The following is a 17,234-nucleotide window of genomic DNA, read 5'->3' as shown; positions in this document are numbered from 1 at the left end:
TTTCCTGGAAAGTGGATTGGTCGTCGTGGGCCAGTTGAATGGCCCCCAAGGTCTCCCAATCTGACCCCCTTAGACTTTTATCTTTGGGGTCATCTGAAGGCAATTGTCTATGGTGTGAAGATACGAGATGTGCAGCACCTGAAACTACGGATACTGGAAGCCTGTGCTGGCATTTCTCCTGCGGTGTAGCTATCAGTGTGTGAAGAGTGGGAGAAGAGGGTTGCATTGACAATCCAACACAATGGGCAGCACATTGAACACATTTTATAAGTGGTAAGAAACTTGTAAATAACTCATGAAAGAATAAAGTTACGTTGAAACCAAGCACACCATTGTTTTTCTTGTGACATTACCAATAAGTTTGAGGTGTCACATGGCCCTCTTCCTATTGAAAAAACAAAAGTTGTATCCAAGATGGCCGACTTCTAAATGGCCACCATGGTCACCACCCATCTTGAGGAGTTTGCCCCCCACATATACTAATGTGCCACAAACAGGACTTTAATATCACCAACCATTCCCATTTTATTATGGCATATCCATATAAATGGCCCACCCTGTAGAAGAGCTGTGTCTGTTAGTTAAAAAGAAGTCTGATTGAAGCATTAAGACAATGAACAAGTCTCCCTTATTGTTGCTGTTATTATGTGCCGTGCTGAAACAGATGCTGTGTGTCTCAAAGAGCATTGTGAAATGTCATGTCTCTTCTGTCATGAGGTAACATAGCAAACGGGAGATTAGAGGATGAGTTAGTGAGCATAGAAGAAAGCAAAGAGAACAAGGCAGGAGAGAGGGAGCGCTGGTTCCGTGTATGAGTAGTTGCAGTTTCAGTATTCCATTGAATGAATAATAGAGGAAGAAGGGAGGGTTAAGAGCATTTCCTCTTAATGTGGAAAGAAGGGGAAGACAGAAGGGAAAGCATCTACAGTAAGGCATGCATGTTTGTTAGGTTTTGCAGGAGTTACTGCACACTTAAAGCATTATTTCAGAGCAACAAAGCATTCAAATGTCAACCCTGATCGTACATGATCGAATTCTTAAATGTGTCTCCTGGGGGATGTCTGGAATTTTTACTGATTAATGAATTAGGTTGTACACGTAGAGAGGTGGAAAATCGCGGCCTTGGCTAATAAGATTTGAAGCTTTCCTCTTTCAGACCTACCCCTATTTCATCATTCCTGCTCTTCCCATCAAACCCACTAGCTAAGATGCTGAGTATACGCCAGCGGCAGCAACCCGGAGAACTGTTTTTCAAGCTCCTGAAGCGGTCTTGCCTCCTTTTTTTTTTTTTTTTCTTTCTTTCTTTTTTCCCCCCTCTGCTTAAGCTCACTTGGCTGAGTTCTCGCTGACTTAGCAGCCTCTTCTGCGGATGCTTCTGGAGCTGCACACAAAAGTGTGTGTGTGTGTGTGTGTGTGTGTGTGTGTGTGTGTGTGTGTGTATATATATATATATATATATATATATATATATATACACGTGTGTATTAAAAAAGAAAAAAATAAAGACAGCATTGGGGGGAAAAGTGTGTCAGGGAAACGGAAAACACTGCTATACCATTATTTTCCCCTTGTAGGTGAAGGATAAGAGACGAACAGGAAACACCATGCTCAATCATCTTTATGTTCGTGTTGTTTCTGAGTCCTAGGTCTCTGAATGATACTTGTATAACTTTTCTATGTGGTTTTAATTTTATCAGTAATACTCTTATGTGATGTGATTTTACTAGATTGTGACAGTTTTCCTGCCCTATTTTTAATCTTATTTTAAATGTTGTTGATAGTACACCTACAGTGCACTTCGTAATGGCTGTTTAAAGTAGTATGCAAATAGGATGCCACACACACTCACACGCCATTTTATTAACTATTAGTTCTATTGAACTGCTTGTTGATGCAAATATCTAAAAAGCCAACCACATGGCAGCAACTCAGTGCATTAGGCATGCAGACATGGTCAAGATGACCTGCTGAAGGTTCAAACTGAACATCAGAATGGGGAAGAAAGGTGATTTGTGTGACACTGGTTGTTGGTACCAGGCAGGCTGGTCTGAATATTTCTGAAACTGCTGATCTAATGAGATATCCCCACACAATCTCCAGAGAATACTTTGTAAAATAAAACGCCTTGTTGAGGTCAGAGGAGAATGGCCACACTGCTTTCATCTGATAGTATGCTAACAGTAAGTGAAATAACTATTGTTACAACCAAGGTATGCAGAAGTGCATCTCTGAATCCACAACAGGTCAAACCTTTAGCCCTTTTCCACTAGTACCTACTCGTCTCGACTTGACTCGACTCAGTGTTTAGGTGGTAGTACCTGGTACCAGATATATCTATCTATCTATCTATCTATCTGTATATATGTATCTATACGTATGTATGTATATTTCAGTGCCTACTCTGCTGGAGCTCCAAGCAATCTGACTCAGTCCAAATATATGATGTCAACAGACTACATGCCGCTGATTGGCCAGTCAGTGTCGTCATTCAATGAGTCATGAGAGCAACTCTTTGACAAAAAGCATTAATTTATCCTGCCTTGTATTAATAGTTCAGGCTGCTGCTGGTGGTGGTGGTGGTGGTGTGATGGTGTGTGGGATATACAGGGAGTGCAGAATTATTAGGCAAGTTGTATTTTTGAGGAATAATTTTATTATTGAACAACAATGAACCCAAAAAACTCATTAATATCAAAGCTGAATGTTTTTGGAAGTAGTTTTTAGTTTGTTTTTAGTTTTAGCTATTTTAGGGGGATATCTGTGTGTGCAGGTGTCTATTACTGTGCATAATTATTAGGCAACTTAACAAAAAACAAATATATACCCATTTCAATTATTTATTTTTACCAGTGAAACCAATATAACATCTCCACATTCACAAATATACATTTCTGACATTCAAAAACAAAACAAAAACAAATCAGCGACCAATATAGCCACCTTTCTTTGCAAGGACACTCAAAAGCCTGCCATCCATGGATTCTGTCAGTGTTTTGATCTGTTCACCATCAACATTGCGTGCAGCAGCAACCACAGCCTCCCAGACACTGTTCAGAGAGGTGTACCGTTTTCCCTCCTTGTAAATCTCACATTTGATGATGGACCACAGGTTCTCAATGGGGTTCAGATCAGGTGAACAAGGAGGCCATGTCATTAGTTTTTTCTTCTTTTATACCCTTTCTTGCCAGCCACGCTGTGGAGTACTTGGACGCTGCGTGTGATGGAGCATTGTCCTGCATGAAAATCATGTTTTTCTTGAAGGATGCAGACTTCTTCCTGTACCACTGCTTGAAGAAGGTGTCTTCCAGAAACTGGCAGTAGGACTGGGAGTTGAGCTTGACTCCATCCTCAACCCGAAAAGGCCCCACAAGCTCATCTTTGATGATACCAGCCCAAACCAGTACTCCACCTCCACCTTGCTGGCGCCTGAGTCGGACTGGAGCTCTCTGCCCTTTACCAATCCAGCCACGGGCCCATCCATCTGGCCCATCAAGACTCACTCTCATTTCATCAGTCCATAAAACCTTAGAAAAATCAGTCTTGAGATATTTCTTGGCCCAGTCTTGACGTTTCAGCTTGTGTGTCTTGTTCAGTGGTGGTCGTCTTTCAGCCTTTCTTACCTTGGCCATGTCTCTGAGTATTGCACACCTTGTGCTTTTGGGCACTCCAGTGATGTTGCAGCTCTGAAATATGGCCAAACTGGTGGCAAGTGGGATCTTGGCAGCTGCACGCTTGACTTTTCTCAGTTCATGGGCAGTTATTTTGCGCCTTGGTTTTTCCACACGCTTCTTGCGACCCTGTTGACTATTCTGAATGAAACGCTTGATTGTTCGATGATCACGCTTCAGAAGCTTTGCAATTTTAAGACTGCTGCATCCCTCTGCAAGATATCTCACTATTTTTGACTTTTCTGAGCCTGTCAAGTCCTTCTTTTGACCCATTTTGCCAAAGGAAAGGAAGTTGCCTAATAATTATGCACACCTGATATAGGGTGTTGATGTCATTAGACCACACCCCTTCTCATCACCTAATATGCTTAATTGGTAGTAGGCTTTCGAGCCTATACAGCGTGGAGTAAGACAACATGCATGAAGAGGATGATGTGGACAAAATACTCATTTGCCTAATAATTCTGCACTCCCTGTATGCCTGTCCCTTTATTGGTGCATCCAGGGATTCAGGGGTGAGGTAAAAAAAAAAAATTAAAGACATCTATTAAACATATTTGAGTTAAATAATAAGGATGTAGCATATTTTTGTAGGAAACAAGTCTGTGTTATCAGTCATATATTTTATGTTAAATATAGCAAGCTTGGAATATGCACTCGGGCTTCACACTCCTAAACTCTAAATGGTCGGCGTCCCAGGATTTTCTTCTTTCTTTTTCTTGTATCTGTAAGATTTCAAACAGGGAGGATATTTGGTGTGATTTAAACTGTTTTTTATGATCCTATGTATACTACATCATTACCTGAGAGTGACTTGTTAATGAGACCCCTGCTGTTTATAATTAAGTTTTAAGCAATTAAGCTTTTTTTTCTTATTAATTTAATTTTTTTCAATGCTGTGCCACCTCAGGTTAGTGATTCTATGCTAACAGTATGTCGAACATGACACTGTAGAATCCCCCCTTCAGCTCCCTCACCACTTACTCTGAGGGTGGAGCTTCAGCTGGGTGCAGACAAAGTGCATGCTGCAAGATTTCCCGCCACTGAAGCGAGAATTTGCAGAATCAGGGAGTCCAGTATTTAGACAGTCTTGCCAACTTCCAACAAGTTTGCTTGGAGAAATGCTTCCTTGCTTTAAAAAGCTTTACATGAAGTGTCTCTGGTAATTCCAGTCTACAGTGTGGCAGTCAAGTGCATTCTCAGCTTTCACAACAAATAAATAAGAAAAGTTGTCTGTCTGAGGCAAGGACGCCAATCTGAATGACAGTCTCCTCTGCAGCAGTCTCCCTTAAAGTGTTATGCTCAAACAAGTACCCAGTTGAGCCCATTTAGTTCATATTTGCCTCTTCAGAAACAGGCAAAAACATCTTTAATGCCCGCCACTGTCACTATGGGGGGAAAATATGAATTGCTTATTTGCTGTGAGAGGGGCTTGAAATGAAAATAGCCACTTAGTCGATGTCTCTCTTATTTTTGTCCTTCAAACTCACACGGTGAGAAAGTCTAGTGTAACCTCTGAACAAATCATGCTGCAGTTTATTTTGTAGTCCATCCTAGTTTTGTTTTTAACCTCCCAACAATTATGAAAACAAGATATGCAAAGATTACATGTCTTGTCTTGTGCTATAAATCAAATGCATCCCATTCTTATACCGTGATGTGCTTTTGCCCCTTGCATGAAGCCCAGAGTCACCCAGCACCTAGGCCAGCTGGAGCTGAGATGACTGAAAGACTGTATCTGTAGGGGAGTGTGTGGAAGAATCATTAATGGTTGCCTGCTGCTACTTTTGTCTCTTTGCAGAGGGTTACCCTAGGAATATACCCAGCATGTGCTTTTGACGTTGCCTTTGCGTTATAGTTCCACCTTTCAAGTCACAGTGTGTTAGAAGTGGAGTGTTAATTCTCCACCCGGTCTTTTATTTTGAAATTGGTCTTGATTCTCTGTGCTGTTCATGTGTCTGACTTCCTGCCTCTTCATCTGCTCTGGGCATCTTCTGTGAAGAAAAAAAAAAAAACCACCCCAAACTATTTTGATCAGCTTGAGAGGACGTGTCAGACCCCCATTATTCCTGGGTGGTGGAGACTGAGCAGTTACAAGTTGATTTCTATTTCCCATCATTGTCCTTTACCACCTGGGTTTCTCTTTCACCCCCACCCCCATCTGCCATTCCGAGATGGGAGAGGTGACAAAAATACTCCATAATAAAGGCCAGACTTTATACTCCATCTCTTTTGTCTCATTTATTTATTTTTCTTTCATTGTAATTGTATTTAAAGTTCAGGAAAATATCCTATAAGTTGAGGAACAACAACACAATGAAATTTGTTTAATAATAATCAAGATTACAAATACAAAAAAAAAAAAAAATCAAAGATTATTAATGAGCAGCTCTGCTACCCAGGATTTATGCACAGTTCTTGAAGTTGTTTTTTTACACCTGTACATGTCCACGACATCGGCTGAATCACTGGCCTCCAAAGTGTCTGTTCAGGCCTCGGCCTCCAGCTGGGGCCAATCTGTTGGTCAGGTGTGGCTCGGCGGTAGCAGCCATGGCCTTGCCAGCAAGCTGAGAGTGCACACAGCACAAATACAGAAAGGAACACTGCTTACACTGCAGTGCAACACACAGGATAAAATCCACACAGTATTCTGGTGGCAATTCATTGTTCTTCAAATGGGAATGTTTCTTTTTATTCTCGGCATTTAAATAGAAACAGGAACATTATTGTCTGAGTTGACAGAAATCAGAGTGTTTCCCATCACTGTAACTGAACAGGGGCAGTGATGTGGAAAGTACAATTCCTCTACAAAAACAAAACGCAAATGATCAAAGACGTACATTAGGCGACTGATCTTTTGTGTGTTTAACTGATGTCTTAACCTCTTCAGGTCGACATAGACAAGCTCTGATAATGTGTTAAACCCCACAGGAGAAACACTCGAGCCTGGCTCCTGTTAGCCAGTTCCACATAAAAAGTAGCAAACGGACCCAACATTGGCTGGATTATGTCTAAATAAAGCCTTGCACTGTATGAATCACTGTGTCACTGATCCCCTCTGCTTCCCAGACAACAGGTTTGCCTTCTGCAAGCTGTCACTGGCTTTCCACTCTTTCAACTGAAGAATAAAAGAGAGGAGAAACCGAGACTGTGTGAGGGAGAGAGGGGAGTTGACGTTCATCACTCGAGTGCCGTGGCTTAGCCTAAGAGGCTTGAATAATCAGTATGTTAAGCTGTCAGGGTGTGCGCTCGCACCTACCACGCGCTTACTAACTCCTGGGTGCTTTTTAATCAAGCAAAAACGCTGAGAGGCAGTGGCGAGTGCCAGGAGCCCAGGCTAAGAGATGAGCTTTAGAATATCTGTTACACTTTCTCCTGACATTACCAGACGTGCATTTTCACTGTAAGCTGCAGACACATCTGTTTTTCTCTTTCCTTTTTTTCTTTAAAGAGGACACAGTCATTTTCTCCAATCCTTTACTCCATGTGAGTCATCATATTCAGTGTAGCTGCCTTATAGCGCCATTCATGTGTGCGTTCTACAAATGGCTTTCACATTTACTGTGAATGAAGGCAATCTGTGTAGTTTCCAGTCTATTGTTCTCAGGTTTTTCATGACCTACTGCACTACAGGAGACCCTGGTGTAGAGCGCAGTTACAGCATTGCTGAACTGTGACAGTCTCATTTAGATTATGAACAGAGATGTTATCTACTGCCTTGGCTTGGGCAAAATCAAAGGGCAACTGTGGAAAAACTAAAATGCATCCTTACTGCCACAGGAAATAAGGGGGTAGGTAGAAGCTAGGTGCTGCTTGGGCTTGATTAATTGATCATCAACACGTGTGAGCACCTTCATAAAAGCTCAAGTTTTGGCAATTGTGTGTTAACACAATGGCAAGGTCTTAAAGGCAACAGTCTTAAAGAAGCCATTGTTGCTTCCAGAACAGTTGTAAAGCCATTTCCAAACAATTTGAGGTTCGTCATTCTACAGTGAGAAAGGTTATTCACAAGTTGAAAACATTCAAGATGGCAGTTTCACCCCAAAATGTGAAATGCTCAGGGAAATTTTAAAAAAAGGCTGAGGGCTACATCGCCGACTCTACGGGCCTCAGCTTGCATGTTAAATGTTAAATTTAATGACTGTACAATTAGAAACAGACTGAACAAGTATGCCTTGTTTGGAAGGAAGCCTCTCGTCTCTACAAAAGAATATGGCAGCACTGCTTAGGTTTTAGCAGCTGCATCTAAACGATCACAGGACTTTTGGATCAGTGTCCTTTGGACAGACAAGAACAAAGTAGAGATGTTTGGCCATAATGCACAGAGTTATATTTGGAGAAAGCTAAACATAGCATAACATCAGCTCACAGACACATCAAGAACATATTCTGTTAAATCTGTTCCTTTTTGGCAGAAGCGCATAACAAATCTGAAGTGTGTATACATTTTCTGCCCACAACATGCTACCTAAGCATTAACGAAAATTCCTAACACGTCTACTTGGATTGGAAACCACTTTTCCAGGTAAGAGTTTTCCTCCCAAAGAGCCAATACAAACACAGACTTGTGTTGTGTAATTCAGGAAGTTCAGACACATAATTTCAGCTTTTAGTAGACGTTAGCTTCGATGTCTGAATGCTTTGTTTCTGCGGGTCATGCCGACAGTCCAGTGTGCAGCAACTAATTTAGACCTGAACGCTGTATAAGAGCTCTTGAGCTGTGTGACAAACTGTTATTGCATAGCACAAACCATGAAGAATAATAGATTTCTGAGTGCAGCGGTGCTGTTGTTGCAACCCATATGAAAGACCATTTATAATATCAAGACTTTAGCTGTGCAGAGCAGTGACTAAGGAAATGGCTTTTAACATACAACTATGTTGGTCACTGTTTCATGATCAGTTTCTTGCCTTTTGTATGTAAAGGAAAAGTATCTTTAAAAACGCTAAATTATATACAACATATTTTTATGTTGCAGGGATTGCCATAGAAAATGTATATAATATACATTATATGTGTGTGCATAGCACTGATTATGTTGTTTCTTATAGCAAACAACAGAATGTTTAGTCTCTTGCTTGCTTCTGAAACATTTAAGACTTGGATGAAGCAAGAAATGGCAGACTGCAAGCCAGCTGCTCATTCAGAATAACAGTGAGGGGTTGGGGTTATGCAAACTTTTTAACCAACCATTGATTATTTATTTCCATCCATCCATATTCTTAACTGCCTATCTTACTTATCGGTGCCTGAAGGGCTGGATTCTATTCCAGCTGGCATAGAGCGACTCGTAGGAAGAGTTTTGACTATTTTCTTTGTCAAAAGTGGATAAAATCTGACTGATTTGAAAAGCTGTAAGACTGTTAGTTGTAGAGGGGTCTTGGGACTTGGCGTCAAAAGACTGCAATTCATCATTTAGTCTATGCTGTTTAGGTCATTAGAAGAACAATTATGATGATAATAATAACAATAATAATAATAATAGTGGATGAATAAATAGTAGCTTAATTAAATTCACACACAATGACTAGGTGCATACCATATAGCAGTCAGGTGAATTTTAGAGGTCAAAGATAAAATTAATAGCGCCGGTTTTGGGCTGTTGTCATGGGGTGGATGACTCTCTGCAGGGTGGGGCAGGAGTGGTTGGAAATTCTGAGTCAGTGGGTGGGTGTGTGGATTTAAAAAAGTCCTCTGAATAATTGATTGTTACATGTGAGAGACACCAATAAGGTATGCACAGTGTTCCTCTGTCACAATCTGGGTCACAGTATGTGACTGCATCAGCAGGTGTAAACTGTCGATGTTGAAATGGTGAAAGCAGCTGATACTGGTATGACATGGATGGAATTACAGGAAAATTGGTGGACACTCAATTTCTTCTTTAGCACTACTCAAACTCTATCAATCTTATATTCCATTGTGCTTCTTTCTTTTAGGTCACTTTCTCTTTTAATTTCCTGTGAGAAATCTTAATATCAGTGTTCCCATGAGCAATTGGAATATTTAATTCATTTGAAGCTGTCACAGCTTTGCTGTTGTTTTAACTGAGACAACAATGAATCTGCATAGAAATGCTTGTTCTTTTAAATAGAAAAGTAATGAGTAACTGCACTCATATTCAAAGCATAAAATGGACCTTTCAACACATGTCAGACACAGTAATAAATGAACACAGTGGAGCTCTAATCTAATTAAAAAAAACCCTAAAAACAGAGGAGCACAAGGCTAATTCTGACACAACCCTCCACCCTGGGTTTGTGCATAGCTCTTTAATCACTACAGTTCGCTTTACTCCAAGCCAACAATAATATTTTCTTGTCACTTCACCACTGCCCGTATTAGCGAGTATAAAAATAGTACACGGGGCAGAGGGGCTGCCTATTTATGACCATACTTCACCACCCATAGCGATGCAAGGAAAGCAGCGGGGAAGGCTAAAGCTCTGTTCCTGCCTCACCTTTTGCTTCTTAACCCTCAGCAGCCTCTTCCATTTCGCCCCCTCCCTACTCTCCATCCTCCCTGATTGATCTCAAAAACCTTCACTAGCTTAAATTACATCAGCCAGTGGCTTTTGCGCGGAGACAGAACGGCCCTCGGGTTTCACAGATCATAATTCTCTCCAATAGCTTCAACTTTTAAGAGATGCCATGTTCAATTTCAGCAGTCCCTCACACCCATCCATTGCTTTGAATTATGACACCTGATAGATTGTTTAAGTTTATGGCCCAGCTCAGTGACAGAGAAATGCTTAGAAATCAACTGGTCTAAAGGCAGGAGTGAAATGTAAAAAAACAGACAGTGGCCTCAGGAGTGCCCACTGGTTTGTTTGCACAGTTTCCTATGCAAGTGTTTTATTAACTACCCAGGGTATAATTTCTCTAAATGCCCATTGGTTGCTGTACTGCTCGATGCTCTCAACCACTGACTTGAGCTAGAATGGAAAAATATATATATTTTCATGTTTTGGTATGGCTATATTTAATAGCATCTGACCAACTGCTAATTTGAATTAACTGCAAGGGTCTTTTTAATGTGGTTGAAGGTGTTTTACTAATTTTTAGTGCTGATGTCTGAAAAGAATGTAATGTATCTTAAAACATGTGGCATATTGACATTAGGCATGGCATGCCTAAGCACAGCTGCCTCGAAGAGGCTGTTTGAGTTCCATGTGAAGTCCAAATAATATGACATTTATTGTCAATCCTGACTGCCTCAATCGCTTTTTATCGCTCCCAACATCATCAACCGTGATGAATGGTAGCTTAGAAATGTATTCCACTAATCACTGATATCAATAAAGAACTGATTTCAGTATTTTGCAAATGGCAACGTTGGCAAAGAAGCAAGCAAGCTAGCTGCGGTTAGCCATCTAGCAGCTTCACTAAGTATCACAGAGTTTGTGCAACGCCCTTTAATTATGGAGTGTACACCCAAAATTAAAGGTGTATTGGTTAATGGTACAGTATGGAAAATGGTTTTAAAATTTTCTGTCCTGCTCATGTGAGTGGCATTGATGCACAGTGGCTTTAAATGTTTGTGACACCAAGACTATTAGTTGTTCATTACAAAATGTTTTTTTTTCCTGTAAGCATGCAACACAGGTGACTAGATGATTGGTTTGGTTTGTCTAATAGTGTGACTGTAGTAATGAAGCACATTTTAATTTCATTTTCATTACTGTTGCTCAAACCAAATGAACCTCGTCTGCTGTACTTGGAGTCAGTTGGTTTGTATAATACATGGAAAATTAACCTTTTTTCAAATGAAATTTTGGGTTCCTTCAATTATGAAAACAAGATAATTGAAATAACTGCCACAAATTGTTTCATGATTCTTTCCTTGTGTCTTCTATCTAACCGACACCCCCATTCCTTTTACAACAGTACCCATTCCTAAAAGTCCAAAATCACTCCCACCAGCCTGTGTCACGCTTAGTTCAGTCTGCACTGATTGATTGATTGACTGTTGAGTCACAGTTGCAGGAAATCATGGTTCCAGGAAATCCATTGTTAAAAGAACATATACAGTAAATGCAGCCTGTTCTTAAAGTTAATGAGCACTCCTGTTAAATATCATGATCATTTTTGCTAAAGATGAGCAGCTTTAGGCTTTTTTATTGTAGGTCATCTCATTTGGTATATGTACCAGTTTGACAGTTGATTTGGGAGAACTAAAAGTACACATCAGGTTTGTATTGGCAAGAGAAAAATTTAAAGACACACTTGTATTTATATGTATGCCAAATACCATTTGCAGAGTATGGACATGGCGTTATACCTGCAGCGATTTTAAATTTTTATTTTATTTTATTTTATTTTATTTTATTTTATTTTATTTTTCTGTGTCATCACTCCACAAACACCTAGGTTCCCTCCACTGCTAGAAGAAATTCTGCGATTTTCTAGGAATTTTCTGTATGATGTTTTTTAAAGGATTTTTTCCCCAGTTTTATTAATTTACCCACACATTGAATTTATTATTTACAGAATGCTTCATTTAAAAAAAACAAACGAACAAACAAGAACCCTGATGATTTTTCTGTTTTTGTTTAGTTTTTTCATTATAGTGTGGATTTATCCTGAAAGTGTAGTTTACAGCACAAGACCTTAATCTTTATGCTATTAGGTGATTGAATGTAAACAGCATGCCACATGTGTACACATTTTAATCCTTAATGCTGTCATTTTATGGTGTTAAATCACATCCACAAAAAGGGAGGGTTCAGGGTTTGGGAGGGGGGACAAAATGCCACTTGAAAAGCAAAGATGAAGTAAAAATGACTTTCCATGTTATTCATATGCTGTAATCAATCTTTAGTATGGAAATATATACACTAGTCCTCAGTTAGTTTATCATTTATTAGCTCAAAGGGAAGAAATCAACAGTGTAAAGACAGGAATTCTTTGTCAGGCCTTTTGTTCGTGTCCGTTTGCTCTCCTTTACTGCATGACAGCATCCAATGAGTATCACAGGTCTTTTTCACACTGAGCCAGTCCCCACACAGGCAGCTCCCACCACACTGTGCACTGGGCCAGGCCAGTGGGAGATCCGGAATGGCTCAAAAGGGCCAAGCCACAAAGGGCCAGCTGCTTGCATTGCATTGGCTTTACATAGGAGGAAGTACTGGATACATGTGATGCATCTTTTTCCAGTGCAGTTATTAGAATTGGAAAATTAGGGGAAATGAACAGGCTCTATAAACACATTTTGCACCCCTTTAATAGATCTCTGCTCAGCTTTAATCAGTCTTTATTTTGTAAAAACAATTCCTGCCTGTTCAGATTTCATTTACTACTCTTTCAGCACTTCATTTGTGTGTTTTGCTCAAATCAAACTTCCACAAACACCTACTGCCCTAAACTGACAGCTGTGGCATTCTGTGAAGTGAAGGTGTAAAACTGCCGTGACACGGTGAGCCACACTCGTTGTCTGCATTAACTACACGCAGCTCAGCTTAAGCATAAAGTGGTGGCTTATAAAGCCACGCAAGTGCGCAAGCAGGCGTGTGCAAACACATCACAGGGGCTCATAAATATCTCATTCTTCAAGGGATGTTGCATATGCATTCTTATGAGAGCTTACGGTGCAAGAGCGCAGTAAGTGCATTAAATATAGCTGCACGGGAGCTCCTGGGCTCATGAGAGAGCTGCGTCCATAAGAAGGAAAACAAGGCTGCTTTTATTTCATGTGCCTATAGTCCTTTTAGGTTTGCTTTGAGGTGTATGTTTTTTACTTACAGTAGAATTATTGTCTGAATTCATGAACATAAGTTGTGATTCATTAAATGCAACTGAGTATTTGATGAAAACGGTGCATTCACAAAGATGGCGTTTCGTGGTTAGACCTACATCTTTTATTCCAACTTTTGCCATTTTGTTTAATTTCCGTTTAGGCCGTCGTCTTTTTTTCAGACGAGCAGTCACCACAGCCTCCCTGTCACCATGTCCCTTGCATCCTCTTGTGTCTTTCAATTAATTGTCTGTCAACGATTTGGAAAACAATAAATCACTTTTTCTTTTTTTTTTTTTGCTGCTATAATCTTTTGCTGGTTTTGCACCCCTTTCCTTTACAGTGGTCTGTTTTTTAAGTCTCTCTAAAACCCCAAACTCACTTAGAATTTTCTTTATCTTGATATAAAAGAGAACCTTTCGTCAATGGGATTCATCTAACAGACGTCAGGTAGCGTCTGTAGGTGACCCTGTGGAAGCATTAAAGTCTGCACCTGCAAGGGTCTGCCATCAACTCCACTTTATGGTGCTCAACTGAGGTATTGGTTGATTGTCAGCGTGGCCTTTTGGTATGGTGCAGGTATCCTTGGGCGTATGAATCTGTAGCTACCTGAGCCCATAATTGCCTCTGTCATTGCCACCTGGAGATGTCCCACAATAGAGGATGCGGGGCAGCAGTTTGCCCTTGCGAGGTCAAAAACACCCGCTAGCCTGGTCCCAACTCGCTACTGGATGACCATGTGCCCCCACCGTAGCTTCCCCGATAATGTCTTTAGGAATGCCCCCATATAAAAGACACATTTTAAGTTTAATAAATGGATGTTTATCAAGTTAAGGCCTAATTGAGTTAATCAAGATTACACTTATTGATTAGAACTTTCACCATAGTAGCTCTACAACATTATTAAGCCTAAGATTTCATTACTGAATAAAAATTAATTGTTTGGATTAATGAAAGACAGAAGAGAGTCAGCATCTTGGCCACAGCCAGCTGAGCTTCTGTTGTGCACCGGTGCAAACAAACACCAATACGTTCCTTCATTCTTAATTTACACTTCCTAATAAACTAACAGCCTGACACTTGAAGAAATGAGTATGAGAATGCAGTCGGCAGCATCATAAATCCTCTCTACACTGACATATTTGTAGTCAAAAACACCGTAAAGATGCCAAATCAAAGTACTGCTTACAGTTACAGATTTCTGTGTTTTCTTTCTGTTCTTGTTTGTGACTAACGATGCTGCTCTCCCCTGAGGCGGCCCTATTGGGACAACTGACGCTCCCAGAAGGCTTTGTCACAGATGCTCTTTTTGTCTAAATTAGAAAATGATTATCACGGAGAGAAAGGTCAAACCGTCTGCAAGACACAACGAGTTCTTTTTAAGTTAAAAGTCAGAGGCAGGCTTAGTATGATTGCATTATGGAAATATAATGTGAATATGCATGCAAATGATGGAGTTTTTAACTTCTCACATAGGAAAATGTGAAGCTTATCAGGAGACTAAACTGAACATCTAAATAAACTAAGCAAAGGTGAAAGTGGTGTGTAAGAAACGGGCATTTTTAATTGCCGTGTTGCATTTAGCAGAGAGATTGATAATGAAAATTGCTTCAGCTCTTCACACCTGTAACTCTGCATATAAGAGGAGGTTTTTCAGTGGAGTGAAAACATAAGTTAAATTAGTATTATGTTTTCTACCTGCACCTCAAAAACCACCCTCAAAACCCCACATGGGAAGCGGCAGCTGATATTGTCGTAAGGTCCAGTTTTCAGAAATGATTGAGTGGCTTTGAAATCTCTTGGCTGGCAGTATTGATGTCTAAAGCACTTTAGCTGTATCTCTGTCTCAGTCACAAATACACACACACACACACACACACACACACACACACACACACACACACAGACAGACATATACACACTCCACTTCCCCTTCCTGGTGTAGTACAGGATGTGCGGCTCAAGAACTAAGCAGTTTTTTCTCCTCCTCTGCTGTTGCCAGGAATGCTTTATGGGCCATGTTAATATTGGACTTCTCTGGGTGGAAAGATTGCTTGATTCAATCAAGCAAGTCGCTGCCTTGTAAAGTCATTACACTTTGTGCAATGTCATGTGTTCTGGAGCCAGCGGACGGACCCGTGTTCTGCTAGGAAGTGGCCTAGTGAAAGCATGTGTGCCTTGCACGTCAGCAGCTATAAATAGCCATCACCAACTAACATAAACACTTTTCAGAAATCAATTAGAGATGCCTTTTCCGCTACCAAAATACAGCATGCTGTCCTTGTCAATTTGTGCTCCGGGGCAGACTTCAAAATAAAAGAAAAAAAGAAAAGACTTCTCAGTGAATTTGCACGTGGTTAAAGCTGGAGGGTATGAGATTGCAAAAGACAAAAGGGGAGGAGATGCAGCGATTGCAGGGTAGAGAAGGAGGAGGAAGTTGTTATCAAAGCAGAATATCAGTGCAAGAAGAAAAATATGGTGACCTCACTGATAGCATCTCTGTGTCACTTTTCTAAGGATAAAAAAGTGCTGCAGGGAAAACTTGTAATATGCGTATAGATAAGGCAAAGAAGACAGAAACAGGTGAGAAGAGAACAGAAAAGAGCGGCAGTTTTAGAGGTGCTTTAAGTGAGTGAAGAAGAAAAAGAAGAAGAGGAGAGAGCAGCAAGTACTTTTTCCAGCTCAGTGCAGACTGAGAGAAGCAGACTCTTACCTGCTCAGAGGTTGTGGCTGGTGGGACGGAGAAGTGAGGAGAGTCAAAGGGTCCCGGGGTGGTCTGGGTGGTAGGGGGTCTCGGTCCGGCTCAAAGCGGGGCTGGAGGGTGGTCCAGGAGAGGGGAGGAAGGATGGAGTGACAGGGAGCAGGGAAACGGGGAGGCTAAAGGGGGGAGAATAAACGCCGCTTGCCTCTCCCTCCCTTTCTCTCTCTCTCTTTATCTCTTTTCTCCTTCCAACATACACACACACACAAACACACACACGCGCTCGGAGGCAGACTCCAAAAGCCCGAGTCACTCAGATAATAGACAGAGAAAGAGTCTTTACATTTACAAGCTCTGCCACAGGGGGAGGATGGGGTGAGCTCCCCTCCCACTCTCCTCCAGGCAGCCAATGGGAGGTGGCAGAGAGGTGTCCAGCCAGCCAATGAAAGCGGAGGCAGCCGGTGCCTTACCCCAGCCAATAAGTGCAATAGCTCATATCCAGTTGGAATAATTACAATATGGAAGGAGTCATGACAGGCTTCCCTTCTGAAGGACAGAACAGGCGTCACACTCCTGCCACAGAGTGTGATTTAGGGCTGCCACAGACATTAGAGTGATTAGATTCTGGGCCAATCATCCCAGCACCATACCACTGCTGCTTGACAGTAAAAAAGAAAGAGGTTCTAGTTCACTGGAGTTTGACAATTACTCGTTCACGGTAAAAAAAAAAAAAAAAAAAAAAAAGCATACGCACTTATATGTTTATATTCATAGGCTGTCACATGCAAACCTTATGAATTGTCATGTGTCACGCTCTGTACCTTTTATGCTGAACATCTCCTACAGTCTCGTCAACTATGAGCGGAGAATAAGGACCGAGTGTGAAATTTCATCAGGCACCTTTGCTCTCACGCTCACTGAGGACCATACCTCACTTACACAAGTCTTATTTTATTTCCTCCCGTTCAATCGATGGCTCCGGCAGGCACAGAGCATAATAAATGATCAATGGTGAGCGGTCAGGTTGAGGAATGAGAGGCACATCACCAATTCCAGAAACAAAGGAAACACCAGTTATACTATTACATCAAAAAAACAGAAAAGTGGTTGTTCTTTTAGTCAGCACAGTTTG

The 17,234-nt window shown here is 41.0% G+C and overlaps 1 protein-coding gene across 4 annotated transcripts in view; it reads right to left on the bottom strand.

Annotated features, from left to right (window-relative positions):
* The window catches only part of pcbp3 (poly(rC) binding protein 3), an 84,487-nt gene extending 68,091 nt beyond the window's left edge, over positions 1–16,396 (bottom strand). For all 4 annotated transcript variants that reach the window (XM_031757405.2, XM_031757406.2, XM_031757403.2 and 1 more), the window contains exon 1: positions 16,115–16,396. The gene's annotated coding sequence lies outside the window, so the exon portion shown is untranslated. The remainder of the gene's footprint in view (positions 1–16,114) is intronic.
* Positions 16,397–17,234: the final 838 nt, after the last annotated feature.

The sequence above is a fragment of the Oreochromis aureus genome, linkage group 16, assembly GCF_013358895.1.
Source record: "Oreochromis aureus strain Israel breed Guangdong linkage group 16, ZZ_aureus, whole genome shotgun sequence".
NCBI classification, from domain to species: domain Eukaryota; kingdom Metazoa; phylum Chordata; class Actinopteri; order Cichliformes; family Cichlidae; genus Oreochromis; species Oreochromis aureus.
Note: the sequence above shows the minus strand (reverse complement) of the source record. Positions and strands in the feature narration are given on the sequence as shown.